We start from the raw sequence: 13,769 nt of genomic DNA, 5'->3' as shown, positions 1-13,769 counted from the left end.
ACCACAAGATCCGCACCACCACGCCTTAAAGATGAAATCCTTAATGGTGAAACTGCCACGTCTGTTTCGGATACGACAACAAAAAGTTACTGCAATCAGCGAACACAGATTCCCCCCCCCCACTCGACATCATTGCCGGCATAACAGAACAGCAGAATAGGTACCACAAAACAAAAACAACAACAAAAACATGCTGGGGGCGGAGAGTGGCGCCGTTTCCCTTATGGAAAGCCCACTGATGTATTGTATGGATTTAAGCCCCCCCCCCCCCCCCCCCTCCCTCTCCTCATCCTCCCAGTATCAGAGACCGTCTCTGTTTCTAAGGCCCAACACAGAAGCTCTCTTTCCTTCTCTGACCTCCATCCCTCGCTCTCACTCTCGTGGTCTCATAGCAGACCGCAAGCCAATCTCTTTCTCCATCTCTAGACTTGGTTCTCGTTTGTTGTCCCGTCAACCCTTAGCTTTGTTTACTCTCCGGTCTAGTCCTCCCTCTACTTATAGTGGTGGAGAGAATACAGTAACTCCCAACATGGGTCATGTATACAATTAGTTTAAATACATTAGTTTAAAAACAGACCGTTTGGTTCTCTGACGACCATAGCCAAGTGAAATGACAGTAATGATTAAGGGTCATTCCGTTTGATTTCTATCACTTTTTGACCACACCCCTTTTGATTTGAACAAAACATTTCATACATATTTGCCCGTGGTATAAGTGGTCAGAGAGTCACTTTTTGGAGCTGAATGCCAAGAATATTTAGGAGGTAGCGGTGCTTCAAGTTGACCCATTTTTTATGCCCCCACCCTGTTATAAAAGACATACACCACATGGCCAAAAGGATGTGGACACCCCATGACTTTTGAATGAGATGTTTGACGAGAAGGTGTCCACATACTTTTAGTCATGTAGTGCTACATGATCAAAGGTATGTGGACACCTGTTCATCGAACATCTCACTCTAAAATCATGGGCGTTCATGTGGAGTTTGTCCCCCTCTTTTCTGCTATAACCTCCATTCTTCTGGGAAGGCTTTCAACTAGATGTTGGAACATTGCTGTAGGGACTTGCTTCCACTCAGCCACTAGAGCATTAGTGAGGTCAGGCAATGATGTTTGACAGATTAGGCCTGGCTCGTAGTCGGTGTTCTAATTCATCACAAAGGTGTTCGATGGGGTTGAGGTCAGGGCTCTGTGCAGGCCAGCTCGACAAACCATTTCTGTATGGACCTCGCTTTGTGCATGGGTGCATTGTCATGCTGAAACAGGAAAGGGCCTTCCCTAAACTGTTGCCACAAAGTTGGACGCACAGAATCATCTAGAATGTCATTGTATGCTGTAGCGTTAAGATTTCCCTTCACTGGAACTAAGGGACCTAGCCCGAACCATGAAAAACACAGACCATTATTCCTCCTCCACCAAACTTTACAGTTGGCACTATGCATTTGGACAGGTAGCATTCTCCTGGCATCTGCCAAACTCAGATTCATCCGTTGGACTGCCAGATGGGGAAGCGTGATTCAAAGAATGCGTTTCCACTGCTCCAGAGTCCAATTGCGGCGAGCTGTACACCACTCCAGCTGACGCTTGGCATCGCACATAGTGATCTTAGGCTTTTATGCAGCTGCTTGGCCATGGAAACCCATTTCATGAAGCTCCCGACTAACAGTTTTTGTGCTGACGTTGCTTCCAGAGATGGTTTGGAACTCTGTCGTGAGTGTTGCAACCGAGGACAGATGATTTTGATGCGCTACGCACTTAAAACTTCGTGGCTGAGCCGTTATTGCTCTTAGACACAATAACAGCACTTACATCTGACCAGGGCAGCTCTAGCAGGGCAGAAATTTGACTAACTGACTTGTTGGAAAGGTGGCATCCTATGACGGTGCCACGTTGAAAGTCACTGAGCTCTTCAGTAAGGTCAGTGTGTGCTCGATTTTATACACCGGTCAGCAATGGGTATGGCTGAAATAGCCAAATCCACTAATTTGTGTGTGTGTGTGTGTGTGTGTGTGTGTGTGTGTGTGTGTGTGTGTGTGTGTGTGTGTGTGTGTGTGTGTGTGTGTGTGTGTGTGTGTGTTAGAGATATATATATATATATATATATATATATATATATATATATAGATAGTGTGTGAAAACATTAACATCTGACATGGATTATCTATGGAATTGTGCAGCCTGCCAAAATAACTAAGGTATTTTCTTATTTGAAAAATTATTAAAAACACCAACATCTGTTTTATCTTTTTAAGAAACTCACCTATCAGCAGTAGAAAGTGAAAGGTTTGGGCGAGCTTGGGATGGATTGGCCTGCTCCTCCGCCTAGTCCTCAAGATCCAGAGGGGTATCAATTATCATTAATAAAAGAAAAGTCCCATTAAAGTCTACAGAAATTACTACAGACCCGAATTGTGTTTTTAATAAATGCTAAAAAGACACCTGGCACAGGAAAAAAAATAACTTTACTGATTTTTTTACTGCCCAAATGAAGATGACCCAAAGTTCATTAATGACCTTACACCATCTGAATGTAACAGGAATATTATATGAGGCGGGGTGATTTTAACCGTGTGCGGGATGCAATTTTAGACAAGTCATCAACTACGTCCTCTTCCTAACATGTCGAAGGTATTAAACCAAAACATCAAAAGAGATGGGTCTATGTGAACTGTGGCTATAAACATCCAGCTGAAAGAGAATATGCCTATTACTCTCACATCCACAACTCATATTCAAGAATGGACTTTTCTATTGTAAACTGTTCTTTGATTGACCGTTTCTGAATGTATATATTCCTAGAATAATGACGGACCATAGCCATTTGTCCTTTCTGTTTAAGCTCAAAGATCTTATGCCAATAGCAAAAACATGGTGATTCAACACAATGTTACTTGGTGAGATATATGAGGGAACACTCCTTATTTCAACACGCAGATAACATTTTTTTGGAAATATATTTATGCCCCTTCTTTCTTTTTAAAAAAGTATCTGTGACCAACAGATGCATATCTGTATTCCCAGTCATGTGAAAGCCATAGATTAGGGCCTAATGAATTTATTTAAATTGACTGATTTCCTTATATGAACTGTAACTCAGTGAAATCATTGAAATTGTAGCATATTTTTATATTTTTGTTCAGTACATTTCAGAATGTATTTTTAAAATACATATACATTTTCTGATGCAATGTGATATACTGTATACATTTAAGCAAGAAGGCACGAGGGGGTGTGGTATATGGCCAATATTTCACGGCTAAGGGCTGTTCTTGGGCAAGACGCAACGCGGAGTACCTGGACACAACCCTTAGCCGTGGTATATTGGCCATATACCACAAACCCCCGAGGTGTCTTATTGCTATTACAAACTGGCTACCAACGTAATTAGAGCAGTAAAAATAAATGGTTTTGTTATACCCGTGGTATACGGTGTGATATACCACAGCTGTCAGCCAATCAGTATTCAGGGCTCGAACCACCTGTTTATAAATACTGATATACATTTTACAAAAGTAATTAGGTTGGAATGTATTTAAAACGCATTTAATAAAAAACATTTCACATGTATCCAATTTTTTTCTTCGGAAATGGTATTTTAAATGTATAATTATTTTGGTATGGGGTGTGGGTATGTTTAAACTTTGTGTCGCAGTCACCAATGATGCTAATGATAACCGTGTTCTGGTAAAGATGGAAAGGCTTTCCCAAAAACATGAGCGCGACAGACAAATCTATAACAATTACAACGGTCTCTGGCTAGTGCATACTTGTATTAAAGGGTAACTACACCAACATTTTAAATAGGTTTGATTTTTTTCCCTCAGACCTCAAAAGTGGTCCCCTGATGTGGTTTCATCATTGTTGTGGACATAAAAAATCCAATTTTGTTGTTTTTCTATTTAAAAAAGTGTGATTGAGAGTGAAAACCTGCATTTAAAAAATTTAAATAAACAGAGTAAACACAATTTGGGGGAAAACTAAATGGAATCAGGCAAAAATATAAAAACAGATTTTCTCGGAGCCTGCTACACACACAGCTAACATCTGGATGACACGTACAGTATACCCATTTTACTGCGATAGATTAATCTAGTATACGTACCAAATGTACATTATAAATACTCATTGAGCTTTTAGAACGGCCTGCAGTTGCAGCGCCTCCAAAAAAATGATTGACAGTGAGCATGTTGTACTAGACAAGACAGCTGAATGGCCCGAGGCTAAAGTATCTCGCATAGTCCAACAAGTATACACGCGGTAGTGTTCTAGAAGAGATAACATATGAACATCATTAGCCATCTGAATTAGAGGAAATTTGCTGTAAAACTGCAACATTTTCTCTGAGCCTCATGTCAAAATGAGTAGAATAGCAGGAGACTTGCTATACAACTGCACATTTTTCATTATGCCCCATGGCATAAAAACTGCACATTTTTCATTATGCCCCATGGCATAAAAACTGCACATTTTTCCTCTTTGCCGCATGTTCATAGGACCCGAAAAACTGCGGTACGCGGATCTGCGTTGGTTGGGAATTTTGGGAAGGTGCGCGTTCGGGCTGTGCATCCCTCACTGATAGTGCTCTCAGAGCCGTGCAGCTATGTCACAATGGGACACTGGACTATCGGGTCTGGGAACTCTGAATTACGCTTTACTCTTCCCTGCCTCCACTTCTTCCCTCTGACGTACCTCTGTGCCCAGACAAGCCAACTCAGCCTGGGTGGAATTGACGGATCGATAAGTGCAGTAGAGTGCAGTGAAGTGAGCCATTATTGATCGGCGCTTACGAGAAGAAAACAAAAAAAATGTAATCCTCAGGGAGGGGGGATATTTGATCTCATCAGAGCTCTCCCTGAGCCCCAGTCTGACTGACGGAGCCGTTCTGATGTAGCCTGAGAACATGTCCCATTCACAGGTCTCAGATCAGCCCTCTCCCTGAGGCCTAGCCTGACGGAGCTGTAGAATACGTACAGAAACACCACTTGTGCCCCGTAAGCAAAATAAGCAGAACACGAATGGGAATAAACTCACAACCCAGATCTTTCAATAATATCTCTGGTTCACCATCTATTGTATTTAACCAGGAGAGTCAGTGAAGAACAAATTGTTACTTACAAATGACGCACCTACCGCCGGCCGAACCCAGATGACGCTGGGCCAATTGTGCGCTGCCCTATGGGACTCCCAATCACGGCCGGTTGTGATACAGCCCGGATTCGAACCAGGGTCTGTAGGGACGCCTCTAGCACCGAGTGCCTTAGACCGCTGCGCCACTTAGAGCGCCCAAACAGTCTCAGACTAGATCTCAGAGCGAGCCGCTCGTGAGGCTCATAATGAATCTTCGACATCTGCAGAGAAACTCAACGCAGTTTCTGCATTTCAACTCAGGCCATCGGCGGTAGGTGAGAAAGGAAATGTTTCACTAAAGCTGCCAGTACAGAACATTGGATCAACCTGCGGCCAGGAAGGTGGAAGGAAAAGAAGAAAACCATCAGCCACATGGTTCAGTGAGGACCAAAGGCAAAAAAAAGGTGCAAGTTTCCCATCGTTCTTCAATTCCGTTTATTATGAATAAGCTAAGCGAAAACATCATTGCATTTAACGAGGTGGATTTTGTGTGTTCTAATCGAGGCGTGACGGCCTTTCACAACCCCTACGCCGTCAGATGAAAACCCAGCTGGGACAGAGGCAAGGACACGTCGGGCTCTCCCACCCACGGTCAGCCAAGCCAACAGAAACACCAGCGTGTTTTTCGAGGTAGCTTTACCGTAACTTCTCCACCCAAACACGAGAGGAACTTGCCACTACTTTGGCTCAGTGACGTGGGGTGAACTTCCGGGTTCCAGAGAAGCTACTGCGTAACGCTAAGAAGAAATGCTACAACGTAGCATACATTCATTGACTTTGGCCAACCGCCGTCAAAAAGAAAAGTGGATGCTGTTATTAAAGGCACAGTTACGATAAAACAAAAACAATCCTGTAAAAACAGTCATTTCAACAAAATGGCAAGACACGTCGCCGGCATTGAGACAATTATATTTCTCCATCAGTTTCCTGTTTGTAAAACATGTGTCCGGTATGGTATCATTCCCTGATTTTGGTCCCATACTCAGCCTATAATCAATAGGCTGAGTATAAGACCCCATTTGTTTAGTTTTGACCCAATGCAGCCCCGAGCTGAGAAATACTTTTGGACGGACAGCTTCTCATACACAAATTGTATACTAGAATTAATGACCAGGCCATTTGGGGAGTTCAAAGGGAAGCAAATCTGGCCATAATAACAGACACCTCACAGTGTTGGACAGAGCAGAATCAAACATGTCCCGACCGGCAGGAGTGTGTGGTGTGTGTGTGTGTGTGTGTCGGGGCTAGTTACTTGACATTGGCTCTGCGGATAGTGTTGAAACACTAGTTACTTGACATTGGCTCTGTGGATAGTAACATAGCTTGAGAAGGACGGAGTTCTGAATGTCGACCCGTGAAAACAACACATCACTCACAGGTGCACTACATAAATAGTAGACAGCACTTCAGACAATGGACCCTCCATTCTCTTCGAAGGTTGACTATGCTGGTCTCTGCAGACAGAATAGTTCCACATCAACCAACCTTCCTTGGTTATGGATGGACAAAAGCAGGTCAGCATCTGAACTAATGCCTGTGAGTGGAAAAGCAGGTTTGACTTTTGTCCTATAGTCTTGTCACGGAGATGAAGTCATTGGCTCTGAGAAGAAAAGGCCATTGCTGCAAATACGGCTAGAGCGCCTCAATAAACAGTGGTCTCAAACAACATTGGGCACTGTACAGAGGAAAAACAAGCAAAACAACCATCCTGTCCACAAGAATTACCCGCAGTGTGCCCTTCCAAAGCATGGAATTTGACAGTCAGCAGAGGGATGTGAAATTACGTGTTTGTCCCCACATTTCGGGCAGTTTAACTGCAGAGCGAACACGCAACGAAATCTGAAGTGACATCCACTCAGACCAGGGTTTGCGTTAGGAAAATGTGGCGCCAGACAACGTGACCAAAAATATCTAAATTGACCAGCCATTTGAGAAATGTATGTCATGACGCATCATAACAGAAGTGACATTTCTATTATGGCAACGCATCTTAACAGAACATGCAACTCTTGTAATGAAGCAGCCAACAAAACTTTTTTTTAAAACATTTGCTAAAATATAATTCCCGGGGAAACACCATTCTAAACAGAGCACCTGATAGCAGGTGACAGAGATGAACATCTCTGTTAAAAAGAGGGGAACTCTAAAAGATGCAACCACTAGGATGGGTTGCTAATATGACCAGGACTGTTCCTTTGGCTTCTGGACAACGAAAGAAAGTTGATATGAAAACCAATAGAACAGGAGAGAAATCGCATAGCAGTGGGTCCAATAGGGAACGTAACGGGAAATAAAAATTGGACAAAATTGTGTAATTAGTCCCGTCTATACATACGGCACCAGTCAAAAGTGTGTGGGCTTTGTCTTACGCTTCAGACTCCATGGGAGGAAGGACATAAGGGAGGAAGGACATAAGGAAGGGTGGACGTCACAGAAGGAATGAGAGCGAGTCAGTATGCAGCAGGACATATGCGAAAGCTCATGCCACTGCCTTGACGAGAAGCGATCATGCCCCTCTTACACTGCAATGGACCCCCGAGGACATTCCACTTAGCAAAACCTCTTGCACAAGAGAAACATCCATTGTTGCCCCATGAGCCACTGCACACACCAACCGATCCAACCGTTTAACACATACAAATTACACTCTACTTACAGACGCATTTTCAGTGGCATTCCATATAGGCTGTGTTATGTACGGCGGGAGCACTGCATCTAGCAAACGGGAGCACTGCATCTAGCAAACGCAAACCAAGTCCAAAGTCACGACTTGTTGTCCAGCCTTCCCATGAGGGTGGGGCCAGTGGTTTGTGTTTGTAAAAAGGGAGGAGCCTCAAAAAGCTGAGATTATGGCCTGTTTATGGCCTTGTAAACATGGGGTAAATATCCGGGCCTTGACCTCTCTACGCACCAAAAGAGCCCAGTGCGCAGGGTGACACCGCTGACTCCTTCGGCCTTTGGGCTCGTTCATTATACACAAAGGATTTTACAAGACGTTACAGGATGGAAACGCTAGGTTTTAGAAGTTGTTGACAGGTCAGGGTATGATTCACTTTTGGGAGAAGCAGGGAAATAAAAAAAAAGGCATCCCATTCAGGTCTGGATTGTTTTTCTGTAGCTGATCCTACATGAGACAGTGCTGCATTTGAGATTTGGGTCTGGGCTCGTATCCACAAAAGCATCGCAGAAAAGGTCCTAAAGTAGGAGTGAAATGTCTCTTCTCAGCACTTACGAGCAATTTTCTACTCTTAGACGCTTTGTGGAAATGGGCCCAGGTCTAGTCTGGCCTATTAACTCAGTTCCCTCTCTCTTTCTCTCCCCCCCATCTCTAATACACACCCAAAATGTACAGACACAAAGAACACAGTGTGTTAAGGTAATATCTCCAAAGTCATTGTGTACTAAGGCTCCACTATTCCCTTTTGGTCACCTTCCCATATCCCCCAGAACAATAACTCCGGTAGGGGAAGAGGAAGATCGATTCAGAGCTTCTCTTTCTAGTACAGCGTGACACAGTCAACCTCTCTCGCTCACTTTCACTGAATGGTCACGCATAGCACCACAGTGACACATTTGGCTCATCTGGCCTTTCCTGCGGTAGGGAGTAGAGTTTTGGCGGTATCCAGATTTTCATATCATCATACCGTCCTTCTCTCACACAGGGATTTACGGTATTACCGGGCTTAGTACAATAGTGGGCATAAAATATAATAAATACATTGTGCGTCTATTACCAGAATGTTAATAGAATTAGCGAATTTCGATGGTGGCTGCAAGATATGCTAATGAGCGCAAACGAAAATATACAAAATTGCAAACACAGGCAAAACAGCTGATAAAATTATACATCTATGGGTAGGAGCTACCGAATGTCATTTTTTGGTTAGTATGGACATTTCCAAATGAATGTGAACGAGAGACATTGTGCAAACGAACAAAGTTTAAAAGGCAAAGTTTTGACAGTCCTCTCCAGCAGCATGTCTACACGCTGTGTCTGTTTGGAGTCTGGAGTCGCTTGGGCAATGGGCTTCCCTGCTCCGAGAAGAGGGGGGAGGAGCAGACAGGAGAACGGCGAGGAGAAAAAACCTGAAGGAAAATCAAGATCGCTTTCTGCCGTGTTTGAGAAGTCAAAGTCAAAGCTAACACAATGTGATGCCCCGTCACCTTATTAATTCAGCCACTTACGTAGATAGCAAGTTAAACTTAGGGGCCGTGTTAACGCAGAATTCTGTGTTTTGTAAACCCAGATCTAAAAAGGCTTCTTATTGTCATTTCTGCTCGGCATAAGACTCATCTTGTACTGCAGTTGCACTTCTAAACTTGGATGAGTATTCACTAAGCGGGCATTTTATCAGCAGACAGCACTTTGACTTGTGTAGCTGCAGTACTTTTCTCAGTGTACAAAGCCTATTTTTTGTCACGTAAAACACAAGACTTAACGTTTTGTTAAAAGTTAGGAAATGTAGCTGGCTACATTCTTTCTATGTTAGGCCTAAACATTAGAAGTGTGACGGCCATGCATCGTTTGTTGCAATAAAGACATTGCTTTTGGGCGCCCGAGTGGCGCAGCGGTCCAAGGCACGGCATCTCAGTGCTAGAGGCGTCACTGCAGACATACTGGTTCGATTCCCGGGCTGTATCACAACCGTAATTGGGAGTCCCATAGGGCGGCGCACAATTGGCCCAGCATCGTCCGGGATTGACCGTCGTTGTAAATAAGAATTTGTTCTTAACTGACTTGCTAAGTTAAATAAAGGTTCAATTTTAAAAAATGAAGCATCTTTACCTGGGTGGCTGCCAGCCAAAATAGTGTTGCACGTCCGTTTTCACCTGATGAAAGTGAAGCTATTTTCTGCCGAATGTGTTGTATTTTCTGTAAAGGAAAACTATAGCTACATGCCCCCAATCACTTTATTGAAGAAAAAAACACCACGAAAAAAACAACAACATTACTTTCAATATAAAACATGACCCGTCAGTCAATACACAACTGGACTCATTTGCTCCCCACTTTCTCCCGATGTGCCATTTACAAACAAACACTTGACTGGCTCAACTGTTCCCGGGGAACTAAGGTTAGCTTCGTAATGTAAAATAATTGTGGTGAAATGAAGAACGCGATCTGCTTCATCTCCTAATGCGTGGCACGAGTTGACTGCAGGCATTTACTTAAAAAGTAGCTACAAATATACAAATGTATTGAAAAACTTCAAAAAAGAAAGTTGACGGTATTGAAACACCATCCCATGGCTATTTCCAAATACCCCAGTATACAGTACTAGCCAGGTCGTGAGGTCTATGAATGGATCCCCCAGCAAGATCATATCCACTCTTTACTTCACTTTTCCATCTTCCTCTTCTTGCTCTCATACTCAGACTACTCTGACCTACGATGACTTTCATTTGATTATCAATTACATTTATTTAGTCCTTTTCAACAGCTGTCACATAGTGCTGTACAGTAACCCGGCCTAGACCACTAAGAGCTATTCTAAGGTCATGTACAGTACAAGTGAAGCATCAGATATCTGAGCCTCTGAAACCAGAGAGCTCTGTCTGAACATACAATATAACCTCCCATCGCCAGGCAGCCTTGCAGAGGAGACAGTCTGTTTTGTTGTTTCCTTTCTTCCTGTGCCACAGCGAGGTCAACAGAGGTAGCGAGGAGACAGGGAGAGAAACCCGCACTGGAGAGTGCTGATACTGAACGCAGCAGCACTGCAATGCCAGGTAATGATGGGGCCCTGTGGGTTGCTGCGTTGCGCAACCTCCCCATTATGGTGTGGTAACGTCCGCTCCAAAAGAGCCTGACTGTCTATTGGAAAGAGGAACAGAGGGATAGGGCCCCATTTCAAACGTCAAAGAAGCGCTACATCAAACTGCTCGTTTTGAGAAGCGTTGGCTTCTAATCACACCGCTGGAGTCAATCTGGCGATTCCGTACCAGTGTAGCCTGAATTTTTTTTTAGGGTTTGTCAGATTGTTCTGGCAATTTTCACATAGAAACTTCATTGGGAGTGAAGGATATTTCACATGCTTTTTACATTTGCATAACCATTATGATTTTTTTAATCATGGTGAAAGTGGCCATTTTAGGCCCTTTTTTGAGCTGTACATGCCTCCTGTAAGACCCTATGATCTGTGAATCGTACATGAAAACAGACATCTTGGTGACATTATCCTCCTTACAGTGTGCTCTAAAGTATGTAGTAGGTCTTGATGCTGAAATGAATGTGTGTACATTTTATTCAACACAATTTATTCATATCTAAAAAAACAACCCTTTTTGATTTAGTTCATTTTATGACATATTGTTTGGAACAATATACTCTACAAGTACGTACCATTTCCAGAGTGGGCTCTCTGCTCATTCTGAAGTTAAGATACATGTCATGAGCACCAGCAAACACAGTGAATGGTTAAATGTATTAAAAGCGAACTCCCTCCCTACTGGTGGCTTGCTAAATGTGTAATCCTAAAGGAGAACCAATCTGATTGGTTAATGACTGTTAAATGTATTAAAAAGCGAACTCCCTCCCTACTGGTGGCTTGCTAAATGTGTAATCCTAAAGGAGAACCAATCTGATTGGTTAATGACTGTTAAATGTATTAAAAAGCGAACTCCCTCCCTACTGGTGGCTTGCTAAATGTGTAATCCTAAAGGAGAACCAATCTGATTGGTTAATGACTGTTAAATGTACATTTCTATGCATAAACTGGGTCATATAATTTAAAAAAAAGTACCAGAGCCCCCTCTGGAAAATTTGAAGTGTTTGAAGAGTATATCGTTAAACAATACATGTAAAAAAATAAGCAAATGCAAAAAAAAGGCTAGTTTTGCGAGAATTGCCAGAACAATCTCACAACAAAAATATGTTTTCGGACTACGCTGACAAATTGGAATATTCCCCGTTATTGCATGTCAAATTCTATGCGCCGTAGAGGAACGTAAAGAGATTACTTTGCCTAACTCAAACAAAAACGCCACACTGACGACTCCCAAGTCTATCAAGTGGGTTCATAGACTTCGGCCGCATCGGAGGACCAAAAACAAACGCTGGACTGCGTCCATAGCCTCTAGCTGTAGACATGACTGTCTCATGTCCTGCATTAGTGTGTTAGATATGCACAATGTTTGACTGTGCGGCAGTCTGGGCCGTATATCTGTAGAACTGCGACACTGGGGCTCTCAACAAAAAGGGCCATTGTGGTGTGCCTGCGCCGCTGGGGTCCCCCACAGCAAGAAAGAATGCACTCCCACTGTTCAATGAGCACATTGTTCAGCTGGATTGAGTAATGTTGCAGTTCTGAACATTTCGTTGTAGCTGGACTGCCCCCCTCTGCTACTTTCTCTCTTTCACTTCCTCACTCCCTCTCACTTGTCCAAGCCAACAGTGGGATGATCTAGTTCTCTTCGGGAAATGGAGGTTGGCTTCCAGAAAATTCCAACATGGTATGATGAGCGTGACTGAGTTTTAGACACGTTTGGAGCGTTCAGTAGGCCTGTGAGCGATCAGACAGCCAAAAGAGGAGCAGAAACCAGCAAGTCTACATCAAACGGAAGATCGAATCAGATCGATAGATTGACGGTTGGTCATTAATTCTCTCTGATAACAAACCATAATGCAGTCAGATAACCCGGAGTGGTTTAGGTTCAGGGTTAGAGGAGAACAGCCAGCGGGGGTGAATCTGGAGCAAATAACTCTCCACACATTCTTATGTTCTCTTCTCTCAGCCAAGTGATTCTGTTATTAGATGAACACCTCCAGTATTGAGCAGTTTACCGCACCCCATCATTGTAAGATGGTTAGAGTGCTCACAAGAACCAGTGTAGAACCCTGTTATCATCTTACCCTGGAAGCTAGGGGCCTGGACAAATAGGTCTGCTGCTGTGTGGGGGAATGCAGATGTGTGGATTAAAAAAATACATCAACAATATACAGTACCAGTCAAAAGTCTGGACAGACCAACTCAATCAAGGGTTTTTCGTTATTTTTACTATTTTCTACATTGTAGAATAATACTGAAGACATCAAAACTATGAAATAACACATGGAATCATGTAGTAACCGAAAAGGTGTTAAATATATTTTAGATTCTTCAAAGTAGCCACCATTTGCCTTGATGACAGCTTTGCACACTCTTGGCATTCTCTCAACCAGCTTCACCAGGAATGCGTTTCCAACAGTCTTGAAGGAATTCCCACATATGCTGAGCACTTGATGGGAGCTTTTCCTTCACTCTTTACAAACCATTTCAGTTGGGTTGAGGTCAAGTGATTGTGGAGGCCAGGTCATTTGATGCAGCACTCCATCACTCTCCTTCTTCGTCAAATAGCCCTTACACAGCCTGGAGGTGTGTTGGGTGTCCTGTTGAAAACAAATGATAGTCCCACTAAGCGCAAACCAGATGGGGTGGCGTATCACTGCAGAATGCTGTGGTAGCCAAGTGTGCCTTGAATTCTAAATAAATCACAGATAGTGTCACCAGCAAAGCACCCCCAGACCTCCTCCTCCATGCTTCACGTGGGAACTACACATGGATATCATCCGTTCACCTACTCTGCATCTCACAAAGACACAGCAATTGGAACCAAAAATCTCAAATTTGGACTCATCAGACCAAAAGGACACATTTCCACGG

At 43.3% G+C, this 13,769-nt stretch overlaps 1 protein-coding gene across 8 annotated transcripts in view; it reads right to left on the bottom strand.

The window, feature by feature from the left end:
• The window catches only part of myo9ab (myosin IXAb), a 225,961-nt gene that overhangs the window by 158,970 nt on the left and 53,222 nt on the right, over positions 1-13,769 (bottom strand). The window lies entirely within an intron of this gene.

The sequence above is a fragment of the Oncorhynchus mykiss genome, chromosome 2 (assembly GCF_057628025.1).
Source record: "Oncorhynchus mykiss isolate SJ-2025 chromosome 2, ASM5762802v1, whole genome shotgun sequence".
NCBI classification, from domain to species: Eukaryota; Metazoa; Chordata; class Actinopteri; order Salmoniformes; family Salmonidae; genus Oncorhynchus; species Oncorhynchus mykiss.
This window is presented reverse-complemented; position numbering and strand designations above follow the sequence as displayed.